The sequence below is a fragment of the Gossypium arboreum genome, chromosome 11 (genome assembly GCF_025698485.1).
Source record: "Gossypium arboreum isolate Shixiya-1 chromosome 11, ASM2569848v2, whole genome shotgun sequence".
Taxonomy (NCBI): Eukaryota; Viridiplantae; Streptophyta; class Magnoliopsida; order Malvales; family Malvaceae; genus Gossypium; species Gossypium arboreum.
The window spans coordinates 27,956,410-27,966,294 of record NC_069080.1 but is presented as its reverse complement, the minus strand read 5'-3'; the positions used below and the strand labels follow the sequence as shown (position 1 = coordinate 27,966,294).

At 34.2% G+C, this 9,885-nt stretch overlaps 1 long non-coding RNA gene across 1 annotated transcript; it reads left to right on the top strand.

The window, feature by feature from the left end:
* The first annotated feature begins 233 nt into the window (after positions 1–233).
* On the top strand, positions 234–1,371 carry LOC108471975 (uncharacterized). The gene is made up of 2 exons (XR_008273767.1): positions 234–708; positions 902–1,371. It is a non-coding gene; the product is annotated as an uncharacterized LOC108471975 (long non-coding RNA).
* Positions 1,372–9,885: the final 8,514 nt, after the last annotated feature.

The following is a 9,885-nucleotide window of genomic DNA, read 5'->3' as shown; positions in this document are numbered from 1 at the left end:
TTGAGTTGATAATTAATTAAGGTACAAGTGTGTCACACCCGAATTTTTGGAAGTAGATTAATTAGGTGTATTCCTACCTAAGCATTTAAATTATTATTGTACTTATTTGCATTTCATACTAATGTATTTAAATTGTTTTGGCTAAGCATTAAAAATTTTAGAAAGGAAAAATTGCAAGTGGTAGGCCCTTAAGTATAATTATATGACCGGCCATTGTATGAAAATTTGGTAGCATTTTAAATTAGACTTGGTATTTCAAACTGAGAGTGGATTATGGGCTAATTTTCTTTAGCATGACCGGCCAAGGCTTAGAGGGAATTAGTTGAAAATCAACAAAGTAGTTGTAGTTCAAGAGGAAATGATGTCATGTAGGTAGGTTGCTTAAACAATAGGAAAGTTGGTGTATGCATGCAATGTCGTTGGTGGCCGGTTGAGTGGGGTGTGTATGATTGTTTTATTTTATATTTTTTTTTCTTGATTGTGAGAAAGGGGGAGCCGGTGAAGGTGGGAAGAAACATTTCATATTCTTGATTGAACTTAAAAAATTGACTTGGTGGAGTTCCTTCACGGTGAGAAAGTTAAGGAGTGAAAGAGGAAAAAATTTGTTTATTTCCGCCATTCTCTTTGCTGTTCGAATAGAGAAGGAAGAGGAAAGCTATGGCATGTTAATTTTGAGCTCAATTAGGAGCTGGTTCCTTACGAAATTCGGTAAAACATCCTAAATATTTCTTTAATCTTAGATATCTTGTGGAAATGGAGAATTGGGGAAGGGAAAAGTTTCCTTCCAGCCGTGTATTAAGATATTAAAGTGTGAAATTTAACCATGCAATGTTGTTAATTGAAATTCTTATGTGTTGATCATGCTTCCTCTTCAAATAATGGACTGATTGGTGTGTTTTAGCTGAAGGTGGCAGCAAGAAGGGGAAAGAAACCTCTCAAGGGTAGGTTTGGCAGCTGTTTGGTAAGTTCTTTCGTTCAAATTTAGTAAAATATCTATGTTTAAAATGTGTTTAATACATGCAGGAAGATTCGGTTATATGGGCTGTTAAGCAAAAATTTGTAGCTTAAAATACATGATATCGTTACCAAAATTCTGCTGTTAGAAGTGAAAGAAAAATTTGATAAATAATGTACAAGTTGCTGTTAGATGCTTATTGTTTCAGCATGTAATTGTTGTAGCGTATTGTGCAAATACTTAAGAGTGCAATTTTTTTTTCTGCTGCTGTTGTAATTGAGATAAATGTTGATTTTAGTCAGTGTTCGAAAGAGTAATTTGGGGTCTGAACACTGGAAATTTCAGCATTTAAATTCTCTGCTTTAAGCTAATTAAACCATGTTGTAAATGCAACAATAGCATATGTGATATACAAACTAGTTAGTTGATAGTGAATTTAAGATTTAGCTGTCCGAATGTGTTAAACTCACTGTGTACTGCACTATAGATAGGCTATTCTATTTATTAATTGTATCTGCCGAATTGAGTTTAATTTTATTTGTAAAAATTGATGTTGTTATGCTGTTATTGGTGATAATTAAGCTGTCCGTTCTGAATAGTATTAGTGTCCGAATTGGAGACGGTGGTGCTGATTTAATGACTTGCAATGTTGATGATTTTATACAGTATGTAATTATAAACCCCCTCAATCTGACCCAATTTATCGGGTCTGGATCTTAGGTGTTATTTCACATAACATTTAGCAAAACTTTTAAATCAGTCAATATGTACACTTGACTTAAAACATTTTTCTTATTATTTAATCTAAAATTTCATTATTAAAGAAATAAAAAATATATAAAAATAAAATAATACATCAGACTCGTCACAACTTATTACAACACAAAAGTTTGCTGAAGCCAGACTCTTTAAGGCATAATCCCACTATACACCATTTTTCCTAATAGCCCACTGTATGCATAATAACTCGGTCGTTGCTTCTATTAGAATTAAATAATCTAAATTCTTATTTAATTAAAATACGTTGGTAAAATAAAATAAAAGTAAAATCCATATACAACTACACTTTTTATTTTATTTTAGAATAAGGTTTTTAAACCTTATTAAGCTCCATCTATTTTATATTGATTAGGATAAGGTGTTTCAATCTTACTAAAATATGACTTTACAAGCTTATAAATAGACATAGTCTATTTCTCTTGTAATTATTTGAATTCGACATAATGAATTTTCTTCTCTTCTGCCTGTGGTTTTTTTCCCGAAAGGGTTTCCACGTAAAATCTATGTGTTCTTTATTTTATTTTTATTTTCACAAATTGGTATCCGAGCTTCAGGGTAGTTCATCTCGATCACGGTAATGGCATCTTTGAAGTATGAAATTTCGCTGTTGGATCGCAACACCAGATTTGCGTTGTGGCAGATTAAGATGCAAACAGTTCTTGCGCAGATGGATCTGGAGGATGTCCTGCTAGGGATAGATAAGATGCCTTCGACATTAACAGATGAAGAGAAGAAGCGTAAGGATTGAAAGGCGTTAACACAATTACATCTGCATTTGTCCAACAAAATTTTGCAAGATGTGATGAAGGAGAAGACCGCCGCTACATTATGGAAGAGGCTGGAACAAATATGTATGTCGAAAACTCTAACAAGCAAGTTGCATATGAAGCAGCGTCTTTATGCTCATCGTTTGGAGGAAGGTACGTCTGTACACGAACAATTAACAGTGTTTAAAGAAATTCTCTCAAACTTGGATGCCATGGAGGTTTAATAAGATAAGGAAGATCTAAGGTTGATTCTACTTTGTTCATTGCCCGTCTTATTCAACCTTTAGAGACACGATTTTATTTAGCTGCAAGCCTCTCATAGTTGATGAGGTTTATGATTCTTTGACCTCGTATGATAAGATGAAGTATTTTGTGGTTAAACCTGACTCTCAAGGAGAGGGTCTCATTGATCGTGGGAGACAAGATCAGAATACTGATGATGATTGTGGAAGGACACGAGAATAAAATCCTCGCGGTAAATTTTAGAGTAGATCAAAGTCTTCAAACAGAGGTAAAACTTCTAACTTCTGCAAGAAGAAATGGCACATTAAATCTGAGTGCTATAAGCTACAGAACAATATTAAAAGGGAGGCTGCGAATCAAAAGGGAAAACAACCAGAAAATTCTAGTGAAGCTGATGTTGTAGAAGACTACAGTGATGGTGAACTTCTAGTCGCTTCTGTCAACTATTCTAAAGTGAGCGAGGAGTGAATACTTGATTTAGGCTGCACCTTCCACATGAGTCCCAATGGGGATTGGTTTACAATTTATGAAACAATGTCTGAAGGTGTTGTTTTGATGGGAAATAATGTTTCATGTAAAATCGCAGGTGTTGGAACAATTAAAGTTAAGATGTTTGGTGGAGTTGTCAGAACACTTAGTGACGTATGACATGTTCTATAATTGAAGAGAAATTTAATTTCGTTGAGTACTCTTAATTCAAAAGGGTACAGATACATAGCTGAAAGTGGAGTTTTAGAGATTTCCAAAGGTTCCGTTATTATGATGAAAAGGTAGAGAAAGACTACCAAGTTATATGCTTTGCAGGGTTCTACTGTTACTGGTGATGTAGCTGTCGCTTTCTTTTCCTTGTCAAATGATGATATTACTAAATTTTGGCATATGCACCTAGGGCATATGAGTGAGAATGGCATTACAGAATTGAACAAAAGAGGACTTCTTGATGGGAAAGGAATTTGCAAATTGAAGTTTTGTGAGCACTGTGTTTTTAGGAAGCAAAAGAGAGTTCGATTCACCAGAAGAATCCATAATACAAAGGAAACGTTGGAGTATATTCATTCTGATCTGTGGGGGCCATCCAGAGTGCCTTCGAGAGATGGGGCTAATTATATGCTAACTTTTATTGATGATTTTTCCAGAAAAGTTTTGGCGTTCTTCTTGAAGAAGAAAAGCGATATGTTTTCCACATTTAAGTCTTGGAAAATTATGATTGAAAAACAGACGGGAAAACAAATAAAATACCTCCGCACAGACAATGGCTTAGAGTTCTGTTCTAATGAGTTTAATAGACTGTGCAAGTCAGAAGGGATCGTGAGACACTTGACAGTTCGTCATACTCCACAGCAAAACGGCGTTGCAGAATGAATGAACAGAATGATCATGGAGAAGGTTCGATGTATGTTTTCAAATGCCAACTTACCAAAGTCATTTTGGGCAGAAGCAACCTCTACTGCATGTTTTTTGATCAATCGATCTCCATCCATTGCCATTGAGAAAAAGACTCCACAAGAGGTATGGTCTGGTAATCCTACTAATTATTCTGACTTAAAGATCTTTGGGTGTCCTACGTATGCTCATGTTGATAATGGAAAATTGGAACCAAGATCCATTAAATGTGTTTTTCTTGGTTATAAAGTCGGTGTAAAAGGGTATAAGTTATGGTGTCCTGAAAATAGAAAAGTTGTGATTAGCAGAGATGTCGTTTTTGATGAAACTGCTATGCTACCTAACTTATCTCTTAAAGACTCTTCCAATAAAGAAAATCAAAAGCAGGTAGAGGATCAGATTAATACAAAGTCGACTCCTCAAGCCAGTACAAAAATTGAGAATAGAGTTGCTTATTCACCACAATATTCTATTGTCAAAAATAAAACTAGAAGAGAAATTAAACCTCCAAACCAGTATGTCGAGGGTGATCTAGTTGCTTATGCTTTAAATGTGGCTGAAGATATAGATACAAACCGAGAGGCATCTAATTATTCTGAGGCAGTTAGCTGTGAAGACTCAGAAAAATAGATGTTTGCTATGTAAGAGGAGATGGAATAACTCCACAAAAAAGGTTGTTTGTTTGGGTGATAAAAAGAAAGAAAAGACTCTAGGAGTTAAAGAACCCAGATATAAAGCAAGGCTTGTTGTAAAGGGTTACAGTCAAATTTCAGGAGTGGACTTCACAGATGTGTTCTCCCCATTTGTGAAGCATAGTTCGATTCGAGCTTTGCTTGGTATTGTGGCCATGCATGATTTAGAGCTTGAGCAGTTAGATGTAAAAACTGCATTTTTGCATGGAGAACTTGAGAAGGACATTTACATACAATAACCAGAGGGTTTTACAGTCTCAGAAAAAGTGGACTATGTTTGCTTGCTGAAAAAGTCTCTTTACAGTTTGAAACAGTCACCAAGACAGTGGTACAAGAGGTTTGATTCCTTTATGACTTCTCATGATTTCAAAAGAAGTAGTTTTGACAGTTGTGTTTACTTTAAGAAAAACAGTGATGGTTCTTTCGTGTATCTACTTCTTTATGTTGATGACATGTTGATAGCAGCAAAAGGTAAAAGAGAGATAAGAAAGGTCAAAGCCCAACTAAGTGAAGAATTTGAGATGCAAGATTTGGGACCAACAAAGAAGATACTTGGTATGGATATTCTCAGAGATAGAAAAGCAAGTAAATTGTACCTAAGTCAGAAGGGGTACATTGAGAAAGTTCTTTGCAGGTTCAATATGCAAAGTGCTAAGCCTATTAGTACTCCTTTAGCAGCCCATTTCAGACTTTCATCGGCTTTGTCTCCACAATCAGATGATGAGATTGAATACATGCCATATGTTCTATACTTTAGTGCAGTGGGATCTCTCATGTATGTTATGATTTGTTCACGTCCAGATTTATCATATGCAGTCAGTGCAATTAGCAAATACATGGCAAATCTCGGTAAAGAACACTGGAAAGTAGTTCAGTGGATTTTAAGATACTTATGAGGTACTACTGATGTCTACTTATAGTTTGGAAGAACTAGAGATGGAGTCATTGGGTATGTTGATGCTAATTTTGTTGGAGACCTTGATAGAAGAAGATCTCTCACAGGTTATGTCTTTACAATCGGAGGTTGTGCAATTAGTTGGAAAGCCACTTTGCAAACTACATTTGCTTTGTCTACCACTGAAGTTGAGTACATGGCGATTACTGAGGCTTGTAAAGAAGCTATTTGATTGAAAAGACTCTTTAGTGAACTCAATGAAGACCTTCAAATCAGTACAATATTTTGTAACAATTAGAGTGCAATCTTCCTTACAAAAGATCAAATGTTTCATGAGAGAACAAAACACATTGATGTTCAGTATCATTTTGTTCGTGATATTATTGCTTGTGGTGATATTGTTGTGAGCAAAATTAGTACTCATGAAAATCCTGCAGATATGATGACTAAGTCACTTCCTATAACCAAGTTTGAGCATTGCTTAGACTTGGTTGGTGTTTATGTTGAAGTTAAACCCGTAAAGGGTTTTATGGAAGAGGTGGAGAACTTGTTTGTTGAGAGTTCGCGATGAAGAACTTGTTCATTGAGAATTCGTGTCAATGTGGAGATTGTTAGAATTAAATGACCCGAATCCTTATTTAAATAAAATACAGTGGTAAAATAAAATAAAAGTAAAATCCAGATAAAACTACATTTCTTTTATTTTATTTTAGAATAAGGTTTTTTAAACCTTATTAAACTCTGTCTATTTTATATTGATTAGAATAAGGTGTTTCAATCTTACTAGAATATGGCTTTACAAGCCTATAAATAGACATAGTCTATTCCTCTTGTAATTATTCGAATTCAACGTAGTGAATTTTCTTCTCCTCTACCAGTGGTTTTTTTCCCGAAAGGGTTTCCCCGTAAAATCTGTGTGTTTTTTTTTTATTTTTTTATTTTCACATCTTCCTTGGCATATTCTTGGCTAGTCCCTCCAAGCACACTCATTAGTACCTGGAACTAGGATAAACACATGTAAGTTCAAGAGAATTTAGTGAGCTTTAATACAAAATACCTTGGCGGGTACTTTTATAATTTATGATGTATGCCTATATGCTAGTCTCCATACTTAACCAACCATTTATGTTTTGGGGAGGATGCTTTCATGATATCGAACTCGCATTTATACTCCAACTAACATACTTAACGTACCAAATTTCCCATCACTAATTGTATGTTTTCAAATTTTACCTGATAGTATTCTATTATCTTTTTCCTCTTAGAACCACAAATATACTTCTCATAAAAACTTCTCTACAAAACCCACTTCATATGGATTTTCTCTTCAAACCAACACTTAGGATTTTCCTAGAATGGTTGTACACAGATACTATTCACTAGCAGATACCTACTATCCGGACTCATAACTGGCGGACTCACGTGCTGAGTTTGATACTATCAAATTATCAATCGAGTCATATCTCAGTTTCAAACACAAGCTCATACTGAAAATGAACTATTTAGACCATTTAGAATGTCTACACACATCTTTGTTACAAAACAAAATTTTATCCAATATGGCAAATAGCTCAGATTCCATAGGATTCTAGAATGAAGCATGATACTATTCAAATATGGCGGATACCAGATACTTAGGTTTCAACACTACATAACACAAATGGACTCAAATTGAAAAATGTTTATATCTTTCATAACTATGAATACACCCATATTCTAAACTAACAGATTACCATGGCAGATACCTTATTTCAACATACAGATACATACTTCTTTTCAGGAAACTTCCCTTAAGAGTGATTCAATTACATCACAAAATTAATCTAATGAAATTAATTTTAGACGTATCATATCATTATCATAGTCTTACTTAACAGAGAACTCTCAGACTTATGCAAAACTTACCACAAGGGCAGATAACCAAATTCTACCACACAGACATCATCACATACGGCAATGACATGATTTAGAACTTGTCACAAAGGCCATACAGAATACACCACAAAGGCTTAGCATATCACGCCACACAAGAAAACATACAAAATTACGTGTTTACTATCTTAGTGGACTTTCATAGAAGGTGTCATAGGTTTATCCCTCATGGACTTATACGTATTTTCATCTCACGATCTGCCAGTCTGGTCTACAAATTACCAAAGCCATCTCCATAAACATTCATATTGTCATATTATGCCATGGGACTTAGCCACATGGACTTACACATTCTCATGTTGTGATCTACCAGTCCAGCCTTCATCATACTAGAGTTATCACCATGAGTGTTTTCGGTTCATACATTGCCATGGGTCTCAACCACATGGTCTTGCACATTTTTTTCTATTGTGATCAACCAATCTAGTTAGCAATATAACTACCCTATCAGAGGCATCACAAAGAAATGTTCTTTCTAAAATGCACTTACCCAAACTTATTCAGACTTTTAACTGATTCGTACTCTCCCATATCATACTTTACTTGCATATTTACCACTCATATTTCTTTTCATACAGTATTTCATACATACCATCATTACTCATGTAATATCGACCTATGTTTTGCATACTTACCCATTATCCAAGATTTTAACATTATATATCTCAATTTGAACATTTAACATGCAGAAGTTAGAGTAGAGACTCACCTAATACTCACCTAAACTGTAGCTTGAAGCTCCAAACTTGGACATCCATCTCGACCCAGTTAGAACAACTACTTAAAGAACATATATTTACAATTAAAACTCATTTACATACAATATGCTAGCATCCTAGTCATAAATAACCCTCATGCAAGGCTTTATATTCATTACTTACTATTCATATAACTTTTAACAATCTTACTTCTTTAAAAACTTAGCATGCAAAGCTATATTACTTACCAAGAGGTGGAACAACCACTGATTAAATTAAGATTCTTAGCTTCCAGCTTAATGAGGAAGATATAACATTTAAATTTAAGAAAAATAATCAAAGAGTAATATTGAAGGAAGAAGAAACTTCCCCACGAACCCTTCTCACACATATATATAACCAATTTCCTCTTAGTGGAACATAACAAGTGTCACTTGAATATGGGATTTGTCCTTCTTAGTGGCCTACAGATTCTGAGAGAAGCATAAATGAGAATTTCGTATCATTGATATTTGACCAGTCAATCTAATTAGCTCCTAACCAAATCACTTTACAAAACCCAATTACCATAATGCTCAAGCAACTGGGCGTACTATACATTTGGTAGTAATTCATACCAAGCTTACTCTTTACTTATCAAATACTTTTCTTAAACAGTAGAATAACTTGTGACAGGATCCTTAATCATTTCTACGGTGAATATACTATGCCAAACTCTTATCCGCCAAAAGACTGTTAATTGGCAGATTACACTACGCCAAACGACTAACTTCGCCACAACCCCCCTTCTCCTTGGATTCTCCAAACTTGGGGTGTGAAAAATTAAGTAAGACTTTACGAATTAAATACCCTGTACAAATGAATTTTTGTTTCTTCCTAAATGTCTAGAATTATGTGTTTTTTAATTGTTCAAACAAGAATTTTAGTTGTTGACTTATTGTTCCAATTTGAACAATTTTTATGCTGTCCAAATATGAATTATTATTATTATCTTATGTCCTAAATTGATTTTTCCATGCTGTCCAAATAGGGATCATAATTTTTGTCGTAAGGTATTTAATCATGCCCATTTATGTTGTCGAACTGCCAATTGGGGCTACTGTTTAATTTTCTAAATTGTGCATTTATATGTTGTCCCATTGAAAAATTTCTAAGTGAGTTTCTTTTGGCCTTTACAAAATTTAAATGTTCAATACACTATTTCAACCTTGTTTTTTTGTTTGGAAGAAATGCATGAAGGATCCGATTAAAGACCTATGTTTTTGAGATTTAATGTTGATCGATTGAAGCCTATTAGGCTGTTCAAATTGATGGTATATATAGCATTAATGTTGTTTTATTTTTGAACATAGTAATGTTGTCCAAAATGTATAAATATAGCTATCCATTTTGTGCATAATAGGGTGGTCTGAATAAATGTATTAAAGTGTGGTTCAAATTTTGCATATTTAATTATTGTCTAAAAACAAATATTAAATTGGCCATTGTCTAAGAATAAATATTAAGTTGCTACTCAGAAATGCATGACTAAGAAACAACC